The sequence below is a fragment of the Rhinoraja longicauda genome, chromosome 15, assembly GCF_053455715.1.
Source record: "Rhinoraja longicauda isolate Sanriku21f chromosome 15, sRhiLon1.1, whole genome shotgun sequence".
In the NCBI taxonomy this organism is placed as follows: domain Eukaryota; kingdom Metazoa; phylum Chordata; class Chondrichthyes; order Rajiformes; family Arhynchobatidae; genus Rhinoraja; species Rhinoraja longicauda.
In genome coordinates, this window is record NC_135967.1 from 9205473 (window position 1) to 9229151 (window position 23679).

The 23679-nt window shown below is 45.6% G+C and overlaps 1 protein-coding gene across 4 annotated transcripts in view; it reads left to right on the top strand.

Moving 5' to 3' along the window:
• The window catches only part of LOC144600341 (mastermind-like protein 2), a 444980-nt gene that overhangs the window by 345046 nt on the left and 76255 nt on the right, over nucleotides 1-23679 (top strand). The window lies entirely within an intron of this gene.

Below are 23679 nucleotides of genomic sequence, written 5' to 3' on the forward strand. Positions count from 1 at the left end.
ATGCTCTAAATGTGGCCTCACCAACATCTTATATAACTGCAACATGACCTCCCATCTTCTCTACTCAGCTTGGTGGCAGTACCATCCATAAACAAGAGTAGTATAGTAAGCAAACTGGCACAACTGTGGCTGAACAACCAACTCCTTGCTAGGTATTTATGCACAGTAGCCAAACATGGTGAAAGACATATCATTATCATTGCTGACATTGATCTCTGAGCTCCGTGGTCAGTCAACTACTGAGTCAATGTCAATGGACTGGCCTACACGATCCACCTATCCACACTCCACAGTTGTGTAGGAAGGAACTGCAGATGCTGGTTTAAACCGAAGATAGACACAAAATGCTGCAGTAACCTAAACAGGCAGTATCTCTGGAGAGAAAGAATGGGTGACGTTTCCCATTACTTCTCTCCAGAGATGCTGCCTGTCCTGCTGAGTTACTCCAGCATTTTGTGTTACACTCCACATTTACTGCAGAATTATATTAGACTGCTTTTTGGATCCCATTCAACCACCTTCCTCGTTGACTTCCTTTGCCTCTGTTTCCTTCCATTATCGGCCAGCAAATTAAATTCCCTGTTCCATTGTTGCATAACTCCTAAATCCAAACCATGTCAAGGAAGGTGCAGTCTACTAAACTTCATTCGTCACGGCAGTGTGTATCATACATTGTACGCTAGTATTCCACAAATGTAATCAAATTGGTTTGGCTGGCAGCGCATGCCGGATTCAAAAGCATTCCAGTTTCATTCCAGTGGAGAAGAGTGTAAACTGGTATGACCTGCTGAACTGTACTATTTGAGCTGACCCCATTTTGATGAGGTGCTAAACCTAAAGGTGAAGTAAAAGATTGCTGAGCAATATTTCAAAGAAGGACTCGGGAGTTTTACCTGGTCTCCTTTGCCAAAGTCACCAAAGCAAGTAATTTGGATGCTTGTGGAAGCTTGCTGCCAATTAGTTGCTGCATTGCCAGCACTTGCACTTCACGAGAACTGCGTTGGTTGTGAAGCGCTTTGGGGCATCTTGAGATTTTGAAAGGTACGCTACAAGTGCAAGTCATCTTCGTGGCGATTTATCAGCAACGTTTATTATCATTTTATTTTAGTTTAAAGATACAGCGTGGAAACAGGGTCTTCGACGCACCAAGTCCATGCTCACCATCAATCGCCCATCCACACTAGTTCAATGTCATCACACATTTTCATCCACATTTAGGGGCAATTTGCAGAGCCCAATTAACCTACAAATCTGCATGTCTTTGGGATATGCGAGGAAACCGGAGCACCCGGAGGAACCCCACATGGTCGCAGTGCATACACCGCACAGACAGCGCCCGAGGTCAGGATTGAACCTGTGTCTCTGTCGCCGTGAGGCAGAGGTTCTACCAGCTGCACCAAACACGGGCTGGTCTCTGGCGAAAACCTTGCTGCAAATTGCTGCTCAGGGTACCATGTGAGAGACGTAAATAAACCATCCACACGTCAGCTGTGTTCCTCATTATCACTTTGCGATTTACACAACAGCTTGGTTGTCTGGAAGGAAACTTGAGTTAGAATGTCCAGAGGTGCCTGAGTGCATCGTGTAGGAAGGAACAGCAGGTGCTGCTTTACACTGAAGATAGACACAAAATGCCGGAGTAACTCAGCGGGTGAGGCAGCATCTCTGGAGAAAAGGAATAGGTAACGTTTCGACCCTAGACCCTTTTTCAGACTGCGTGCAAACGATGCAGATGCAGCTGTGACTCGTGGCTGTTGGTGCTTTGGGTTCTGATGCCCACAATGGGGTGCAGAATATTTCCCTCTGGTGCCCTAATGCAGCAAGGTAAGCTGATGCCATCCATTCTCTGTCCTGTCTTTGGTGGCAAGTTGCCAACTGAAGTGTATCTGAGATTGAATTCGGTTGATTTCCAATCTGTGCTCTAAATTGGACGCAGTATATTAAATACAATCTGTGTCAGAAAGTTCATGATATTTTATACGTAGCCGGACAGATTAGCGATTGCAGATGAGCTGTGCAGGAAGGAAGTGCAGATGCTGGTTTAAACCGAAAATAGACACGAAAAGCTGGAGTAACAGCGGGACTGGCAGCATCTCTGGAGAGAAGGAATGGGTGATGTTTCGGGTCGAGACCCTTCTTCGGACCAGAAGAGTCTCGACTCGAAACGTCACCCACTCCTTCTCTCTAGAGATGCTGCCTGTCCCGCTGAGCTACTCCAGCTTTTTGTGTCTATCTTAGGGATTGCTGTCAATCTTGTGAAGATGTTTCTGGGCCTGCAACAGTCATTGTGACTGTAAGTTGAACCAGAAGTGTTCTTTCAGAGTCACTGGTGTATATTAGTCTGTTGAGTTTCAGAACTTCAAAACTGATAATGAAATGTATTCTAAAACTGTTGTTAAGAAAATGAGTCAGGAAGTCATTTCAGCAATGGAGCAAATCTGATGCAAATGAAACCCTTTGAAGAGTAAAGTTTGAGTTGTCTGGGTCTTTTCCTCAAGGTAATGCTTACAAAATTGTGCGGAGTAATGACTTCATTTGGTTTTGAGCTGATTGATGTGAGAATTTACTGCAACGTTTATTCCAGTTGGCCTATTCTAGCTTTGGAAAGCTTAAAACCTAGTGGCCCAACTGGTAGAGCCACTGGCTCACAGCGCCAGAGACCCAGGTTCGATCCTGATCTCAGGTGCTGTCTTTGTAGAGTTTGCACATTCTCCCGACGACTGTGTGGGTCTCCTCTGTATGCTCTGGTTAATAGGTCGGCACAGTGGCGCAGCGGTAGAGCTGCTGCCTTACAGCGCCAGAGACCCGGGTTTGATCCTAACCATGGGTGCTTGTCTGTACGGAGTTTGTACGTTCTCCCCATGACCGGCGTGGGGTGCTCCGGTTTCCTCCCACACTTCCAAAGACGCACAGGTTTGTAGGTTAATTGGATTGGTAAAATTGTAAGTTGTCCCGAATGTGTGTCGGATAGTGCTAATGTGCGGGGATCGCTGGTGAGCTGAAGGGCCTGTTTCCATGTGGTATCTCTAACCTAAACTAAAAGAAAATGCTGGCAATATTCAGCAGGTTAATTAGAAAGCAGAGCCAATGTTTGGAATATTGCCTGTCGTTCTGGCCGCCCCATTACAGGACAGATGAGGAGGCGTTGGAAAGAGTGCAGAGGAGTTTTACCTGAATCATGCCTTTGGGTTAGAGGGTATAAACTGTAAGGACACGTGGACAGTCTTGCTATGGAGTGACTTTTTCTGGAATGCAGATTTTGTTTTGTTTTGTTATTATGGCTTTTACAGCGTATTATGTTTACATATCTGTTCTGATGCTGCATGGAAGAATTTAATTGTTCTGTTTCGGGACATATGACAATAAAACGCTCTTGACTTGACTCGAGACTTCTTGAGCCGATAGAAGTGGATGAGATTAAGAGAGGCATAGATGAGGTAGACAGTCACAACCTTTGGCCCAGGATGAAAGTATCAAGGGCACAGCTGTAAGGTGAGAGGGTTTAAAGGAGATGTGCGCGACAAGTATTTTGCGTAGCGGGTGATGGGTGCCGGGAATGGTGTTGGACGAAGATACGATGGTGGCATTGAAGAGATTTTTGAATCGGCACATGGATACGCAATGAATGGAGGGGTCTGGACTGTGTGCAGGCAGAATAAAGAGTTAGCCTTGGCATCGTGTTCGGCGCAGACCTTGTGGGTCTGAGGAAGGGTCTCGACCCGATACGTCACCCGTTCCTTCTCTCCAGAGGTGCTGCCGGTCCCTCGGAGTTACTCCAGCTTTTTGTGTCTATCTTGTGGGCCTAAGGGCCTATTCTATGCCCCACGTTTCAAGTCAGTAGACTTCCATTAGATGCTGACACACTTCACGGTCCCACAGAGGCTGTCTGCCGCATTGAGTATTTCGGGCATTTTTATTCCAGGTTCTCCCCACATCTGCTGTATTTTAGCTTGAGATACAGTAAAACCTGCCTGTCGAGAATGAATCCTGATGATGTGGACCTGCACAGATTAGACACTTGGCCGTCCAATGTATTCCCTCAAATGTGTGTGCAAAGTGTGCAGTCCTTGTGTTCTCTTGAAGCCTTCCCCCACCCCCCCCCCCCCCCCCCTCAGTTTGCGAGAGCTAATGTGCTCCACAAGGCTGGCGAGGCAGCCGTCCTGCAACAACCGGGGTTAATCGAAATATACCGCGCGGAAAGCATGCAGTCAGCTTGTTCTGTTTAACCAATGCCGTTTAAGTTAAATGGCAATTCTATGATTTTAAATCATGTTTGAACACACTTACAAGATAGGCTGATGTCAGTAGAAAAGATAGGTGTTTCCAGGGACAGATATAACGCAGGAAGCACGCGTAGACAAAGCCATATGTCACTTTGCTAGCAAGATAAATGATCGATGAACAGAGGGGCTGGCTGGTTACTATGGATCGCCATAATAAACCGGTTCCCTTGTCACTGAGCAGTAACCTTCGCACCGTCGCTGGAGTGCGGTTGTTTTTTTTCCCCCCTTTGAGGTTGTAGAATTACAGACTGATATTTTTGCTTTGATGCTCATGACACCCTGCACCCGGCTTTGAATCAAACAAGACAGAACAAATATGCAGGTTGCCTTTTTGCTTTCAAATCCTAAAATTGGTTTGCTAAGGCCATCTGCCGCGAGGATCTGCCACCCAACTTTTAACTTTATTTTTTTTAAATAAATCATTTAAGGTAAAAATTTGTATGGATTAGCAGCGCAAGAAGGTCAATTCGCTTTGGGGAGAAGCTTTTGAAATTCTTCCACTGGTGCATTAGCTAGCCTTTGGCGACCAGACCCGGGCTCCGAGCTGCAACAGTCCTTGCTCGCTCACTGCTGCACCATCGTGTTGTACACTCAGGGGGCTGCAGCCTCACAGCGACAGACACGATCCCGGGTTCGATCCCCACCCCGGGCGCTGTCTGTGTGGAGTTTGCACGTGTGACCGTGGGGGGTGGGGTTCCTCCGGTCTCCTCCCACATCCCAAAGATGTGCAGGTTAATTGGCCTTACAAAATCCCCCCTAAAGTGTAGGAAGGGTTGAGAAAGTGGGATAACATGTGTTCATAAACTCGTGTGTGATAGGAGCAGAATTGGGCCATTCGGCCCATCAAGTCTATTCCGCCATTCAATCGTGGCTGATCTATCTCCCCATTCTCATGCCTTCTCCTCATAACCCCTTACACCAGTTTTAATCAGGAATATATCTATCTCTGCCTAACAATATCTGACTTGGCCTAAGCGGTGGTCAGTGTGGCCGAAGGGCCTGTTTCTATGTTGTATCTTTAAACTAAACTTGACTCTATGACTCTATAATCGCGGGCAGGTGAGATTAGCATAGATGGACTATCTTGGTCAGCATGGGCAAGTTGGGTCGAAGGGTCAGTTTCCAAATTAAATTTCCAATTTATTCAAAAATTTCAAACTGAGGAAGGGCCTCCACCCGAAACATCGCCCATTCCTTCTCTTCAGAGATGCCTGACTGTCCCACTGAGTTACTCCAGCTTTCTGTGTCTATATTCTTCTGGACTCGACATCTGACACACAGAATAATATGTCAGGCGGTTCCCTTGACCTGTTTTCAAAATGTACTCACAAACGTATCTCTTGAAGAACACACATATAAAACAAAAATCAGTGATTGCATTCCGTGATCGATAATGTTCTGTCTGTGAGCACCAGGTGACATGAATTTTTTTCTTAAGAAAAGAACATTTCTCAATAGCAAAAGACGGGATCAAGAAGTTTAAAGTTCGCTGCTCAAAACATAAGGGAGGGTGGATTATTTCTGGCGATTGTGTGCGATTTTCTCATTTGGACACACCAGATACATTTCTAGGTCAAATACTGTTACTATACTTATCTCGAACCTATTACTGGTACCATATCTCTATTAACACGCTGCTAATTGAATTACAGCCATGTGCGCGTTGTGTGTTCGGAGCACTAGTTTTTTTCCTTGAAGATAATTAGTTGAGAATGGCTCTTGGAAGTGTAGCTGATTAAATAACAGGGGATGTCACGTTGGAAAGATATACCGCGTGCCAAAGGTTAAGAAGGAATTGTCTTTGTCCGAGATGAAATCGTGCAGGACCAGTGCAGAGTGCATCTGCCGCGTACGTTCTTAAGATGCAAAAGAGCAAATATTGGGAATTGGTAGGCACATGGATCGGACTGGTTTAGAGGGATATGGGTCAAGCACAGGCAAGTGGGCCTGGTGTAGATGGGGCATGTTGGGCGGTGTGGGCAAGTTGGGCCGAAGGGCCTGTTCCCACACTGTGTTGGGACAGTACTGACTAGTATCTGTTAAATCCAGGTTGACATTTCAGGTGCAACTGGATTCTTAAGTTAAAGGATTTCTGCTTCCCGGCTCAGATGTCAGTGGAAACAGGCACAACTTGCCTACGCCGACCAACATGCCCCATCCACACTAGTCCCATCTGCCCGCGCCTAGCCCACATCCCTCTAAACCTGTCCTGTCCGTGTACCTGTCCAAATGTCTCTTAAATGTTATGATGTTATGTCTTGTCGTACTTTGCCATTACTCCCTCATTAAGTTGAGGGAGTAATGGCAAAGTTCTCAATAAGAGGGGATCTTATCGAAACGTATCAGATTATTAAGGGGTTGGACACGTTAGAGGCAGGAAACATGTTCCCAATGTTGGGGGAGTCCAGCACAAGGGGCCACAGTTTAAGAATAAGGGGTAGGCCATTTAGAACGGAGATGAGGAAAAACTTTTTCAGTCAGGGAGTTGTGAATCTGGAATTCTCTGCCTCAGAAGGCAGTGGAGGCCAATTTTCTGAATGCATTCAAGAGAGAGCCAGATAGAGCTCTTAAGGATAACGGACGGAGTCAGGGGGTATGGGGAGAAGGCAGGAACGAGGTACTGATTGAGAATGATCAGCCATGATCACATTGAATGGCGGTGCTGGCTCGAAGGGCCGAATGGCCTCCTCCTATTGTCTATTGTCTCTTGTATAGAACATAGAGCAGTACAGCACAGGGTCAGGCCAGTCGGCCCACGATGCCTGTGTGCCGAACATAATGTCAAGATAAACCCATCTCCTCTGCCTGCACATGATCCATATTCCCCCATTCCCCGCATATCCATGTGCTTATCTAAAAGCCTCTTAAACGCCATTGTGGTATCTGCCTCCATCAGCACCCCTAGCAGCGCGTTCCAGACCCCCACAACTCTCTTGAAACTTGCCCCCTCTTTAAAGTTTGTCCCTCTCATCTTAAAGCTATGCTCTCTGGTCTTTGACATCTCCATCTTGTTCTTTCGCAGATTTTTCTCTTTTGTTTTGCTGACTGACTGTAGGAGAGTAACCTGTTAATAAATATCCATTTCTCAGCGGGTTAAACGTATTGCATGTTCAAATGCAGCTGGGAGCATTTTAGATGCAAGTCCTCCAATTGACCAGGTCCAACATCGGGGTGTGTGACTGGTGGAATAATGGAATTTAACTCCGAGTCTCAAGGGTCCCGACCCGAAACATCGTTTACGTTCTCCAGCGATGCTGCCTGATCCGCTGAGTTACTCCAGCACTTTGTGCTGTTTTAAAAAAAAAACTCAACATGTGTTTAAGGTGAGAGGGAGAGGGGAAATCCTTTTCACTCGGAGTTTGGCGGGAATATAGAACGAGCTGCCAGAGGAGGTGGTTGTGGCAAATACTTCAACAGCATTTAAAAGACACTTGAACAGGTAAATGGATAGGGAAGATTTAGAGAGATACTAGACCAAGTGGACCCGTTGGGCCCAAACATCTCTTGCATTGGTGCAGCACCCTCTCCTCCCCACTCCCTTCCCTCCCCCTCCCTACCTCTCCCTCTCCCCCTCCCTCCATCCTCCCCCCATCCTCCCCCTCCCTTCTCCCCCTCCCCTCTCCCTCCATCCTCCCCCTCCCCTCTCCCTCCACCCCCTCCCTCTCCACCCTCCTTCCCCTCCCCCTTCCCCCCACTCCATCCCCCTCAACCCGCCTTATCCTCCCTCCCTCCCTCGGAGATAGATTTAAACTTTTAAATGTGGATAACTAAAAAAATATAACACTGATTTCAATGAAACTTTTTCCATTAGCACCAAAGGGACGACGGTGAGTAAGGTGGGCCTAAAAATTGTCGAGCTATCGTGTACCATTTTGGCTGTAGTTCGATCACAAACAAACAAACAAACGAGAGTTTTAGTATATTGATGGGGCAAACGCACGCAAACGGGACCAGCTTAGATGGGGCATCTTGGTCGACACGGGTGAGTTGGGCCGAAGGGCCTGTTTCCGTGCTGTATGACTATTACTCAGTCTATCACTATATCTAACTGAGGGATCGAACATTTTTTAATCACTTTCCAGTTCCATGATCACAAAAGATAGACAACAAAAAAAAAACGTGTTGTCCAAATTGAAAATTCACCTGTTCCAGTTGATGTATGGAACATTCTTGGCAGTCTAATTAAGGTTGGCAAGGAAAACAGTTTTAATATAAACCCACCCAACAGAAGTTTTTAATTTCGCAACTCCTCTAATGTTTGTGGCGAAAATAAAAACCTCATCCTCGGATGCCAAAATCCAAACTAGTAATTTGGGAATGCATGCAGCAGTCTAACAGTGACTTCTCCTCCCCATGTCTTTCCGTTAACAGGACTGCAGCGAGGAGAGCTACATACGGTTCTAATAAATCCAAATTGCCACCCTACATTGTTTGTCCTTCCAGCTGCGGAGAGCCTATTACCGTTCCTTGATATGTCCCCCTGGTATCTCTGTAGTTTCCTCCAATGTTACTGTCGCATGTGGGCCTGAAGGGGAAAAAGAAATCACGCTTCAATGTTGCTACAAAGATTTCGCATTGTTTTTGAAAACGAGAGATCTGTGAAATGATTAGATTTTCATATCCAGCCCAAAGTTCAGGCGCATTGCTAACATGAAGAATGTCAAAGCATTTAAAATGTATTAAACTACTGAAGCTGAACTCCCTTCTTCAGGAAATTATTATTTCAGTACTGGCCGTGTTTTTTTATTTTTAAAACCACTACCTTGATCTTTTGCAACAAGAAAAAATAATGGGTCCTCAAAGACATTAGTTTTGAATTACATTCTGTAAACCCTCCTTCCCTGTTAGAAATGGGTACAAAACAGATCAGATGACAGGGATACCAATAATCTGCTGAATCTTTTAAAGGTCAATTTCTTTGAAGTAATTTGCAAGCACGTTACAGCCAAACTCGTGTAAGGCCTGGTCGAGAGGAGTTGATTGGTCTCCCTTTGGAAAATATAACCGAGACAGCTCCAAAACCTTTATCGTGGGAAGATCGGTTAGTCACACAGCGTGGAATCAGGCCCTTCGGCCCAATTTGTCCACACCAACCAACATGCCCCATCTGCACTACTAGTCCCACCTGTCTACTACTAGTCCCACCTGTCTACATTTGACCCATATCCCTCTCAAGCTGTCCTATCCCTGTCCCTGTCTAATTGTTGATAAAGTTTGCAATAATTCCTACCTCGACCTCCGGCAGAACAAAAAAAGTGATTTTCTGGAATAATCTTCATTTTCCCTGCAAAGTCTCCACTTCCCACCTGATCGGGACACTCCAAGGCCAGAAAGATTTGTTATCCGCGTCCTGCCGGGCTAACAAGAATCGCGTCTGCTATAAATCATTCAAGGTTTAAACTGGGTAGTGCAAGTGTTTTAGCGATTCAGTCACACCATGAGGAAATGAGGCGAGTACCAGTGCTTCACGTTTAGTGCATCCAACCTAATCCTCTGCGTTAAAGATATTTCGTTTAGTTTGAAGATACAGCTTGGAAAATAGGCCCTTCAGCCCATCGAGACCATTGATCACCCGTTCACACTAGCTCGATGTAATCCCACTTTCTCATCCACTCCCTACACACGAGAGCCAATTTACAGAGTGCCAATTAACGTACAAACCGTCTTTGGGATGTGGGGAGGAAACCGGAGCACCCGGAGAAAACCCACACGGTCTAAGGGAGAGCGCGCAAACTCCACTCAGGCAGCACCAGAGCTCAGGATCGAACCCGGCTCTCCTGCGCTGGAAAGCCAGCGGCTCCAGATGTGAAGATCAAATGAAGACCGTTGTTATCTGGTTAAGCATCTGATTGCCACTAAAACGACGGGGATGAGCAGCAAAGATACTGCCACACAGGAGGCAGACGTGGGATAGTATAAGAAAATAACTGCAGATGCTGGTATAAATCGAAGGTATTTATTTCACAAAATGCTGGAGTAACTCAGCAGGTCAGGCAGCATCTCAGGAGAGAAGGAATGGGTGACGTTTCGGGTCGAGACCCTTCTTCAGACTTCTTTGTTCTGGTAGCCTCTGGAGCAAAGTGGACCAAGTGGACTAAGCAGCCCTGGAAAATTAAAAACAACTGTGATAGTAGAATAAGAAAATAACTGCAGATGCTGGTACAAATCGATTTATTCACAAAATGCTGGAGTAACTCAGCAGGTCAGGCAGCATCTCGGGAGAGAAGGAATGGGTGACGTTTCGGGTCGAGACCCTTCTTCAGACAGGGTCTCGACCCGAAACGTCACCCATTCCTTTTCTCCCGAGATGCTGCCTGACCTGCTGAGTTACTCCAGCATTTTGTGATAGTAGAATGGTCTCTACTTTTTCCAGATGCAGCTCCAATAACCGGAAAGCTGAACGCCATGCAGGATAATAGACACAAAATGCTGGAGTAACCCAGCGGGTCAGGCAGTATCTCAGGAGAGATGGAATGGGCGACGTTTCTGGTCGAGACCCTCCTTCAGACTGGTGTTGAGCGCCTTTTGCAAGGATAAAGAGAATTGAGCAGGGAAGGGAAAGCGTGGAGCTGTTAGTACTTGTGTGTCACTTTCAGCTACCTGCGTCCACCCCTCTTCTCCCCGGTCGGCTGTCTAATGGGGATTGCGTTGACCTACTTCGGTCCTGCCCCCTCGGGCTGTATGTCTGTCTGTCTGTCTGTCTGTCGCGGGCTGGAAGAGTAGAAATCAACAATGCAAACAGGCCACTCACACATCACCTGAAAATAGAGACCCCCACCGCTCCCTCTGAAAACAAAAAGTATTACTTCCAAATATTAAATGCAATGAAATCGCCAAAGAGTATATAATCGCAGTATTTCTCCCCCAGTCGCTGCCATTCAGCTGGAAAATCTGAAGACCCCCATTCAGAGCCTCTGTATTAGGGGGATTGCCAACGATTTGTCGACAAATGCTGACTCGGGTTGGATTTAGTTTATGGAATTATCCTTAGATCTTTTTTTTTTCTTTTTCCTTTTCAAAACGTGCAAATCAATCAGGAACAAAGACCAATTGATTTAGGCCATATTAATCTTTCACGCTGCAGCTTTTTAACACTGGAACGTCTGACCCTTTTTTCATGCCGGTTGGTGACTCGGGTTACCACATGCTTGGCACTGCTCTTCGTGGAGAGAGGGAGAGAGAGAGAGAGGGAGAGAGAGAGAGAGAGTCCTTGCTTTTATTTTTTATTTTTTAAATCATTTTTTTGCAGAGTTGCAGCCGGGTGGAGGAGATACGTGTTTTTTTGCTGATTGCGAGATGTTTTGCAATCGTGCAGGGAGAGAGGCCGGCCAACGCTGTGTGATCAATGGGCTCTCTTGTGAACGAGATGTGACTCTCTGGCAGAAGTGACAGACCCTGCCATTTGCCTGTGTCACTTTGGCAGGTTTTCAAGGGGCAAAACAATGACAACAAGCCTGTGTGGCTGCTTTCAGTGAGATTTACATTGGGTTGCCGGGGCCAATTAGGCAGGCGGACGTTTTTGGCAACCAGGAAACAAAAGATAACCAGGCGACTTCGCAGAATTTCAAGCATCTGGTTAACTTTTAACTTGTGCCGATTGAAATCTCTGTAACGCCACTCGATTCCTTTACTCGTGTGTCGCCGCGAGTCCTGCTCTGGTTAGATTTCCCGCAGGCTAATTAATATGTTGCATCCATAACTTTTAAACTATTTGTTGCAAACGCTGTGATGAATTTGAGCCATCAAGATGAGAAAAAAAAATCGCCAAGCTTATATCTCTGTGTCTCTTTCTCCTCCTCCTCCTCCGCACGCTAAAACTATTGCCCGGTCTGTTTAATAAACCTGTTAACATGTGAAGGCAACGAACATGTGCTGTAATGTTTTATTAAACACGCGAGCGAGTGGGTTTGTTTAGTTTGAAGCCGCTTGCCCAAACACTTCTTTAAACAATGCCATGGCAGGCAGGGTCACAATGCTACCATGTTTGTTATTATTAAGCTATAATTTTCGTCTTGTGAGTTCAGAAGTTAGCTCAGCCATCTTCTTTCTTCCTGTCTCGTGTTTTAAGGAGAGATTCCGCCCACTCAGGGACAGCAGAAAGTGAATGTCAGTGAATCTATTTTGCGATAAATGCGTCTTGATAGATAGCCAAGTGATCCATTAGTGTGTGTGTGTGTGTCTTTCAAAAGGTTAATTTCAGTGCGGCAGGTGTTGCTTACAGAAAGGAAATGAAAATATTGTTTTGTTGTTTAGTAGCTCTTAATTTTATATACTTAGCTGGCTGTGGCATTGATTCTCTGTGTGTGTGTGTGTGTGCGTCTTTTGTGTGTGACAAAACTGTGTTCTGCCTTGGATCCAGCCCTGCACACACTGTGCTCTCTTTGTAAACTCAAACAAAGCTGAACGCTGCCATTGTTTTGTTTCCCCCCCGGGTTTCTCTTCTCTGTGATGTCGTGGCTGCAATAAAAGTGCCTTTGTTCCCTGCTCCAGTGTCGTTCAGTATCCAGTCCTTTCTTAATGCCTTGTTTCATCCTCCAATTCATTTTCTCTCGGCCCCGGAATGCAGTGGATTCTCCATTTCAGCCGTGGGGAGGGGAGGGGGGGGTGGCCGCAAGATTAAACTGGGAGTATTTATCAGTGTCGAACCGGGATACTTGGGGAATACAGGGGAGGAGTTGCTGCATGATCATCACTGGACACAAGAGATTTTGTAGCACTTTCTGGAGATGAACTGGGGTAGGCCTTCCACCTTTCCCCATTACCACCTAACTCTCAACCACAATCACCAAATAAGTTATCTGAGCGTTTATCTCCTTGCTGTTTGTTGAAGGCTGATGTGTACAAGTTAGCTGTCGCATTTCCTCTCACACATTTGCCATACCTAAAGTCCCACATTGTTGGTGAACTATTTTAAGTCCCCCTGAAGCAACAAATAAATGCGAGTCTGTCTTTAAAGATAATGGTGCCACTGTTTGGAAGTTCTCACTGGGAATTTCCCCGCAGTTCATCCTGAATGTGGGCTTTCTACAATCCGCACCATTTCAGAGCTTGTTACAGAGGGGAGATACTTGCCTTGTACCTTTGTCATATTTCGTAGTTCCATTTTGGGACTTCTGAGATAAAACTCTCTTGGCCATTGACCATTATGGGCTCCACCTTTCCTTGGCCATCGAAGCTGGCTTTGATTTGTCCCTCTGCATACCTTTAATGCATTTGTTCTTTGTATGTCTTCATATCTCTAGTCACCCTCTCCCCTGACTCTCAGTCTGAAGAAGGGTCTCGACCCGAAAGGTTGCCTATTCCTTTTCTCCTGAGATGTTGCCTGACCCGCTGAGTTACTCCAGCATTTTGTGTCTGTCTTTGGTGTACACCAGCATCTGCAGTTCCTTCCCACACAGTCTTGACTCTCTTGACCCTCCAAGACACTTGAGAACGTGGGAGACCACACCTCAAGATGCCGTCAGTTAAAGACCTCAGTCATGAGCATTGTCTAAAGAGTCAACACTGGAGTGCCGATATTACACCAGCAGACAGCTTCATTTAATTGAACCGTTTAGTTTATTTATGAGTATGTGCGTGCTTACTCTGCAAGTGTATACACATACCAGAACAAATCTGTTTTATTAACAAGTGATAGGCAAAGAAAGACTGGACTGTACATAATGTGTAGGAAAAAATCCATCAGTCTGAAGAAGGGTCTCGACCTGAAAAGTCACCCGAGATGCTGCCTGACCCGCTGAGTTACTCCAGCATTTTGTATCGACCCTGGACTGTACACACTTGTATACAATGCCCTTCATCATTTCAGGATGTCCTAAAACATTTGACAAGACAATGCTTTCCAAATTGTAGGGAAAATGACAGGATGTTATTGAAAGGTAGAAGATTCTGAGGGGACACAAGGAACTACAGATGCTGGAGTCTTGAGCAAAAACTCAGCGGGTCAGGCGGCATCTCTGGAGAACATGGTTAGGTGACATCTCAGGCTGGGACCCTTCTTCAGACTGATTGCAGTGGGGGAAGGTGGGGGTGGGAGAGAAAGCAGGAAGAGAGGTAGAGGCAGGTGTAGGACTGCCAAGTGATAGGCGGATACAGGTGATGAGAGTTGATTAACAAATGGGTGGACAAAGGCCAGAGATTTAAAGGAAACAAAAGATTGTGAGGTAAGGAGAGAAGAGGAATGTAATGTGATGCCGGAGGAAGGGATGTAGGTGGAAGGGGATGGGGGGGGGGGGGGTAGTGGGAGAAATGGGTGGGCATCCAGGTGGGCCACAGCGAAGAGAGGGGGAGATTAAAGAGGTGGATGGTTGTTACTTAGTTACGTAACATGGAGAGAATTCAATGGCCATGATAGAGTGCGCTCATTGGGGAATTCGGAATAGGGAGCATGGTGTCAGGATAAAGGGTCACCTATTCTCCTACAGAAGGCTGAAATGAGAAGGAATTTCCACTCTCGGAGAGCTGCCCATGTTTGGGAATGTCCTACTCTGGAGGTTGAGTCATTGAATGTATTCAAGGCTGACATACGTAGATTTTATTGACTACTGGGTTGCGCTAATTGTAACTGTAGCCAATGTTACCCATGATCTTACTGAATGGTGGAGTTAGCTCAAGGGGGCTTGACCCTCGTAATGACTGGAGTAGTTGAGGTAGTTGAGGCTGGGACTATCCCAACGTTTTTAAGAAACAGTTGGACAGGTACATGGATAGGACAGGTTTGGAGGGATATGGACCAAGCGCAGGCAGGTGGGACGAGTGTAGCTGGGATATTGTTGGCCGGTGTGGGCAAGTTGGGCCGAAGGGCCTGTTTCCACACTGTATCACTCGATGACTCTCTGACTATGAGTGTGGACTGGACGGAAAATGGCATCAAGACCTGGCATGCGGGATCAGTAGACTATTTCTGTACAGTTGCTAATCAGGGATGTGCTTAGGTACGGCAATACTGTACTGGACTGTTTGTAAGAAAATAATTTCACTGTGTTTACACTTCATCTGGTGCTGTTCCTAGTCCTGGTGTTCTTATTTATACACATTCAGACAGACTCGCCCACATACAGACCCAGGCACACAGAGAGACACACACACACACACACACCCACACACACACACACACACACACACACACACACACACACACACACACACACACACTCAGCAATGTGATAATGGCCAGATAATCTGTTCACTGACACTGAGAGAGACATAAATATTGTCCTTTAAATAATGGCGTGTAGTGTTAGTGTCCAACTGAGAGGAGAGGCGAGGCCCTGGTTTAATGTTACATCTGAGGGTTGACAGCTCGGATAGTGCAGTGTTCCCACGTTGCTGCACTGGTGTGTCAGGCCCAGAAGATTTTATGCTCAAGTGCTTGGATTGTGGAACTTGAACCCGCAACCTTCTGACTTGAAAGGTGAAGGTATTAGCACTGAGAAATCAAGATCTGTGGTAATTAAGTTCTGAGTTAAGTGATACTGACCATGATCTCTAACCCGATGGGTCTAGGTAACACAAAATCAGGGCACCAAATTTTGTTAATTTAAAGAGAAGACAATATTAGATCCTACAGCAAAACAACTTTTACTGCCTCCTCCTTTTAACTTGTATTCTGTTTTGCTAAATTAAACTCCTATAATTGGAACAGCATTAATTTATTTTCGTTTACAGTCACAAGATAGGTGTAAAAGTTCCAGATATTTTACTAAAAATACCATGCAACTTTTAAAAAAAAAGTCAAATGTTTGTAAGTCAAGGTTGTTCAGGTTCCCTGGATGAGGAGACTGATTTAATTTTGATCAATGTTCTCATTATAATCCCGTTAGAAATTCTCATGGGAGTTGGTATTGGGCAACAAAATGTGTTAAACTCCATTTATTCCTTATTCAACATTGCTCAAATTAAATTTTCCTTTGCATTAAATTCCTGCTTTGCTGATTTATTTGTACGGCTTGATTTAAATTGGTGGCTAATTGGTACAAAACATGACTTGGAATGATTGGAGCGAGATGGCAACATGGATCTCTCTTCAAAGCAGAACAAGAAGGGACGTACTGTGGTCATGTAATCAAGAAAATTATTACGTGTGGCAGTCTTTTCTGTTTGTGTTCTGTGTCTAGACGTCAGTGTTGAATAACCCTCAGTGAATAGATCTTTTCTAAATGCTAGCATTGCAGTATGTAACTTGGGTGGCAGATTCTCATTGGCATTGCCATGCCTGATGTTTTGTTACATTCTTGACTGAAGGTCATGGCAGTGTACTCCAAGAAAATGTAATTGTTGTAATACCGATATACTGTGGATGATTTGGTATGCGCTGAAGTTATCACATGAAAATAAGCTTGGGCTGTGTGGACAATTAAATCAAGTCTTGCTTTTTACACTTTTGGATAGAGTACACAAAAAAGTTTCGGACTTTCTCTGTTGGCTTTAGCTCTATCTGTTTCTGCTTTCCTGTTTCTCTCTTTTGTTGCTCTGACCGTCTGTCTGTCTCTTTCTTTATCCATGTCTGAGTCTATCTCTGTTTATGTCTCTCCCGCTGTTTGTACCACTGCTAAACTGCCTCTGTGGCGCATGTGCATGTGTGAGTGTGTATCCATTGTCTCTTGTGCTTTTCCCTCCCTCCCTCCCTCCCTCCCTCCCTCCCTCTCTCTCTCTCCCCCTCTCCCTCCCTCCCCCTGTCTCCCTGTCTCTCTCTCTTTTCCACTCCCTCTTTCTCACACAGCACTATTATCTTTCAGTATCCCTGTAAATGTTCATCTTGTATTAAGCTACACAGGGGAACTGGCAAGAGCTTAACTTGGATTACAGGAGACTAATTTCTGGACAGTAACTCTCCATCAGTTCACTGCCAAACCATAGCAAGTAAGTGCATGGTACGGCTGTTGGCATCAGAGAACGAAATTTCACGGTAGAAATGAACGCTAGCCTAAAAATCCTTTCATTGTTTTCTTAGCCTTGCAACGTCACATAGTGACTATTTTGTCCCATTGTATGGTTTAGTATTTTACAGTAGCTTGAATTTCCCTCAACCCCAAATTGGTTTGAGGGGCCACTTTCACCACCAAAGACTGGATGGAAACTGGGCCAAAGGGCTAGTTTCTACCCTGTATTGCACTCAGTGAATCTCTCTCGGGTAATTTGGCAGAGTTTTATGGCAATGAAATAGAAAATAGATGGGCATGAAAACAAAACAGTTGCTGCATCGGATCTCCTGGGCAACAGGATGGGTCATGTGACCTCTGGAGAGAGGCAAACAAAAAAATCAATGGTCCAAAAGATAGACAAAAAATCTTCTTTATTCTTAAAAAGACACAGAATGCTGGAGGAACTCAGCAGGTCAGGCAACATCTCTGGAGAACATGGATAGATGACTGAAGAGGAGTCCCGACCTGAAAAGTCACCTATCCACGTTCTCCTGATCCACTGAGTTACTCCAGCACTTTGAGTCCATTTTTGTAAACCAGCATCTGCAGTTTCTTGTGTCTCTGCTTTATTCCTCTCTGTCAAAAGGGTCAAATGGACAGTTTTGTGGGTTGAGCCTCTCTGAATGAATGAAATAATAGTCATGGAGAGGGGGGGAAGGGATCATTGTAACACCATGTTAGGACCCAGAGGGTAAAGGTGTAAATTATCTTCTTCAGTATTTCCTTCCTCATCCTTTCATTAGGCTCCAAACACGTTGTCATCCAATCCCTGTATGGGTCTCTTCCCCTCTCTGTTTTAATCTCCAGCCTCATGGTGTTAAAAAAGGGCAATTGTACCACCTGGTGCTTGTTACTGAAGTTCTGCTAACCTGTTAGTCCAAGTAAATGGTCTGATGGAGACACAAGGAACTGCAGGTGCTGGTCAACAAGAAAAGAGACCAAACACTGGAGCAACTCAACGGGTCAGACAGCATCTCTGGAGAACATGGAGAGGTGGCGTTTTGGGTGGGGACCCTTCTTCAGACTCTCGATGTCTGACACTTGAGGTTTAAATAACTTTGTAAGTTCATAAATTTTAGGAGCAGAATTAGGCCATTCGGCCCGTCGAGTCTACTTTGCCATTTAATCATGGCTGATTTACCTTTCCCTCCCAACGGCATTCTCCTGCCTTCTCCCCCGTAACATTTGACACCCTTCCTAATCAAGAACCTGTCGAGCTCCGCTTTAAAAATACCAAATGACTTGGCCTCCACAACCGAATGTGGCTCACAGATTCCGCAGATTCACCATCCTCCGACTAAAGAAAATCCTCCTCGTCTTTCTAAAGGTACGTCCTTTTATTCTGAGGCTGTGCCTTCTTGGTCCTAGATTCTCCCGCTTGTGGGAACATCCTCTCTATCCGGGCCTTTCACTATTCGGTAAGTTCCAATGAGATCCCCCTCCCCCCCCCCCCCCCTCATCCTTTTGTACTCAGCTGTTGAGGCAAAGTGCCCTCAGCATGAATGACTGCTGGTTCAAAATGCTGTCCGATCAGCTCCACTTGCAAGGATGTAAACTTAGTTCCTTAACAAGTTGCTGAATGATTTCACTGGATGTCAGCACTAGAGCTTTATCCACAGACTCGAGGGAGTTATGGGACGGTGTACTTTGTTTATCTCTTTCCAAAAATATGATGAGAATAATGTGGAGAAGACCAATTACAGGAAAGATGTGATGAAGCTGAGAAGATTTGCCAGGACTCGAGGGTCTGAGCTTTAGGGAGCGTTTGAGCAGGCTACGACTGTATTCCTTGGAGCGCAGGAGGGTGGGGGGTGATCTTATAGTGGTGTACAAAATCTTGAGAGGAATAGATTGGGTAAACACACAGTCATTTGCCCAGAGCTGGGGAATTGAGAATCAGAGGACATGGGTTTAAGATGAGGGGGTGAAAGATTTAATAGGAACCTGAGGAGTAACTTTTTCACACAAAGGATGGTGGTTGTATGGAACAAACGGGTATGAGTTTGTACGAAATTCAACAGCATAGTTGAGGCAGGTACTATCGCAACGTTTAAGAGACATTTAGACATGTACATGGATAGGATAGGTTTAGAGGGATGTGGGGCAGACACAGGCAGGTGGGACTAGTGTAGATGGGACACGTTGGTCAGTGTGGGCAAGTTGGGCCGAAGGGCCTGTTACCGTTCATTGTATGGTTCTCTGACTCTATGAAAGGGTCTCCCGCAGGGAAATCCTTATTTTGTTAACGTTGCACTGAAGCATGTTCTGGCTATTCCGAGACATTCCATAAGTTTTGATATCAAAAACAGTTTTGATGTTTCTAACATGTTGAGACTTCGGACTGCATGTCTGATTTCATCAAAATTAATAGAAAAAATACTGCAGATGCTGGAAGTCTGAAGTGAGAACAGAAAGTGCTGGAAACACTCAACAGGCCAGGCAGCCTCTGTGGAAAGAGAACCAGCTAACATTTCAGGTCTGGGAGCTGAAAGGTTCATAACAGGAACCTTTTTTTACTTCAGCCCTTTGGCTCACCGGGTCCGTGCCGACCAGCGATCACCCTGTACACCAACACTATCCTACACACCAGGGACACTTTTACCAAATTCAATTAACCGACAAATCTGTATGTCTGTGGAGTGTGGGAGGACTGTAGCACCTGGAGAAAACCCACGTGGTCACGTGGAGAACGTACAAACTCCGTTCAGCTGGCACTTGTATTCAATCCCGCCATTCCAGGAATTAACCTAGTTTTGGGTCGAGACCCTTCTTCAGACTGACATCACCCATTCCTTCTCTCCAGAGATGCTGCCTGTCCCGCTGAGTTACTCCAGCATTTTGTGTCTACCTTCGATTTAAACCAGCATCGGCAGTTCTTTCCTACACAGGTTTGGAGGTTAATTGGCTTTGATAAAAGTGTAAATTGTCCCTAGTGTGTAGGATAGTGCTGGTGTACGGAATGATTGCTGATCGGTGTGGACTCGGCGGGCCGAAGAGCCTGTTTCCGCACTGTATCTGTGAAGTCTAAAGTGTAAACTTCTAATTGCCTTGCCCAACAGAGCCCAATCGTTCACAGTACTGAGCTTGTCAACTGGTTTGGCTTTTTACGGGGGGAAAAGTATTTCATCAGTTACATTTCGCCTTTAGTCTTTAATAATAATAATAATAATACATTTTATTTATATAGCGCTTTTCATATACTCAAAGACGCTTTACAGAGATTTTGAGAACATAGGGAAATTAATAAATAGATAAATAAGTAAATAAATAAATGAACAGAGAAAGGAGACAGTAGGTGAGGTGACCTTCAGTGGTTGAAGGCAGTACTGAACAGGTGAGACTTCAGCGATGTTTTGAATGTGGTGAGTGTGGGGGAGTCTCTAACGGTTTGGGGTAGTGAGTTCCATAGGGTGGGAGCAGCGATGGAGAAAGCCCTGTCCCCCCAGGATCTGAGTTTAGTCCGGATGTGGGGGGATAGGAGATTGGCAGCGGCAGAGCGGAGGGTGCAGGTGGGAGTGTGCCTGTGGAGGAGGTCGGTCAGGTAGGATGGGGCCAGGTTATGGAGGGCTTTGTAGGTTATGAGGAGGATTTTGTACTGGATTCTCTGGGGGATGGGGAGCCAGTGGAGTTTATAAAGGACGGGGGTGATATGGTCACGGATCGAGGTGTGTGTGAGTAGACGGGCAGCGGAGTTTTGAATGTATTGAAGTTTATTGATGATTTTTGAGGGTGCGCCATAGAGGAGGCTGTTGCAGTAGTCCAGACGGGAGGTGATGAAGGCGTGGATGAGGGTTTCTGCAGCTGTGGAGGAGAGGGATGGACGGAGACGGGCAATGTTTTTGAGGTGGAAGAAGGCTGTCTTTGTGATGTGTTTGATGTGTTTGTCGAAGGAGAGGGTTTGATCAAGGATGATTCCAAGATTCCGGATGTGAGGTGAGGTGGATACTGGGAGACCATCAATGTTGAGGATGAAGTTTTGGGTGGATTTGGTGAGCATTTTTGGACCAATGATGATGATTTCAGATTTGTTGCAATTGAGTTTGAGGAAGTTTGATTGAAGCCAAGATTTTATTTCAGTAATGCAGTTTGTCAGTGTAGAGTGTGTGGTGGAGGAGATTGACTTGGTGGAGATGAGGAGCTGGATATCATCGGCGAAGCAGTGGAAGTTGAGACCATGACGGCGGATTAATTGACCAAGGGGGAACAGGTAGAGGATGAAGAGGAGGGGGCCAAGGACTGAGCCTTGGGGGACACCTTGGGGGAGGGGAGCGGTGGGGGATTTACAGTTGTTAATGGAGATGAACTGGTGTCTGTCAGAGAGGTAAGATTTAAACCAGGATAGGGCTGTGCCGGTGATGTTAAGGGAGGTTTCAAGTCGGGTGAGGAGAATGGAGTGATTTATGGTGTCAAAGGCGGCGCTGAGGTCAAGTAGGATGAGGATGTTGAGGTTTGTCATTTAGACTTTAGAGATACAGGCATTTCGAACCACTGAGTCACTAACAGGCTTTTGAACCACTGAGTCACTAACAAGCATTACGAACCACAAACTTGCACTACCCTACACACACTCGGGACAATTTTACAAAAGCCAATTAACCTACAAACTTGTTTGTCTTTGGAGTGTGGGAGGAAACTGGAGAAAACCAAATGCGGTCACGGGGAGAACGTACAAACTCCGTACAGACAGCACCCGTGGTCAGGATGGAACCCGTGTCTCTGGCACCGTGAGGCAGCAACTCGACCGCTGTGCCACTGGGCTACCAATTGGAATGCAGAGGAACCTTTCTTGTTGTTTGGACCTTCTCTGACTTCTTAGAATACAGGACAAACAACAGAAGTGGGTGTGCTGGGAGAGGACTCGGCAATTGTGCAACATGTGGGAGTGGTGAGCCAATAAATCTGAGAGGAAGCAGCTATCAAGACACGCGTGACATCTTCCTTCCTGTTCTCAGTATCTGGAGACTTCAACTCGAGTTTCTTCAGCTAACTGCAGTGTTTTCACGTGAAAGTCAACTGAATAGAATTTCTGTGAGCTGTGACGTTACCGTAAAATGCTTTGTACATTTCCGAACCTGGAGCTAGAAGTTACAGAAATTGCCAGGGCATCACTTTCCTGCCAGTGACCCCATTAGCAAAGAGAGGCTTCTTCATTGAAAAATGTAAAATCCTTTCGTTCCAGCTGTGATATAAATGCACGTGACAACCACAAAGGCTGGTCTCAGGAGATTCAGCATGAACAGTAGAGAGAGGCTTGCTCATCAGCTAACTCTGCTGGAACCTGCTGCTTGAAGAAAGTGGTTGGAGGTTGAAGTTTAACTCTAGGTTTAACCATCCAGTGTGTGACCTGTGGCACAGTGGTGCAGTGGTAGAGTTGCTGCCTTACAGCGCCAGAGAGTTGAGTTTGATCCTGACGATGGTGCTGCCTGTACTGAGGTTGTATTTTCTCCCTGTGACTCCCAGGTGCTTCGGTTTCCTCCCACATTCCAAAGACGTACAGGTTTGTGGATTAAATGTGTTGGAAGGAACTGCAGATATTGGTTTACCACGGAAGATAGAAACAAAATGGCCAGTGGCCAGAGATCTTAGGGTGACGGAGAAACTGAAGGAAATACACATTAGGCAGGAAATGGTGTTAGGTAGACTAATGACTGATAAATCCCCAGGGCCTGATGGTCTGCATCCCAGGGTACTTAAGGAGGTGGCTCTAGAAATCGTGGACACATTGGTGATTCCAATGTTCTATAGATTCAGGATCAGTTCCTGTGGATTGGAGGGTAGCTAATGTTATCCCACTTTTTTAAGAAAGGAGGGAGAGAGAAAACAGGAAATTATAGACCAGTTAGTCTGACATCAGTGGTGGGGAAGTTGCTGGAGTCAATTATAAAAGACGAAATTGCGGAGCATTTGGATAGCAGTAACAGGATCGTTCCGAGTCAGCATGGATTTACGAACGGGAAATCATGCTTGACTAATCTTCTGGAATTTTTTGAGGATGTAACTAGGAAAATTGACAGGGGAGAGCCGGTGGATGTGGTGTAACTCGACTTTCAGAAAGCCTTCGACAAGATCCCACATAGGAGATTAGTGGGCAAAATTAGAGCACATGGTATTGGAGGTAGGGTACTGACATGGATAGAAAATTGGTTGGCAGACAGAAAGCAAAGAGTGGGGATAAATGGGTCCCTTTCAGAATGGCAGGCAGTGACTAGTAGGGTACCGCAAGGCTCGGTGCTGGGACCGCAGCTATTTACAATATACATTAATGACTTGGATGAAGGGATTAAAAGTAACATTAGCAAATTTGCAGATGATACAAAGCTGGGTGGCAGTGTGAACTATGAGGAAGATGCTATGAGGTTGCAGGGTGACTTGTGTGAGTGGGCGGATGCATGGCAGATGTAGTTTAATGTGGATAAGTGTGAGGTTATCCACTTTGGTGGTAAGAATAGGAAAGCAGATTATTATCTGAATGG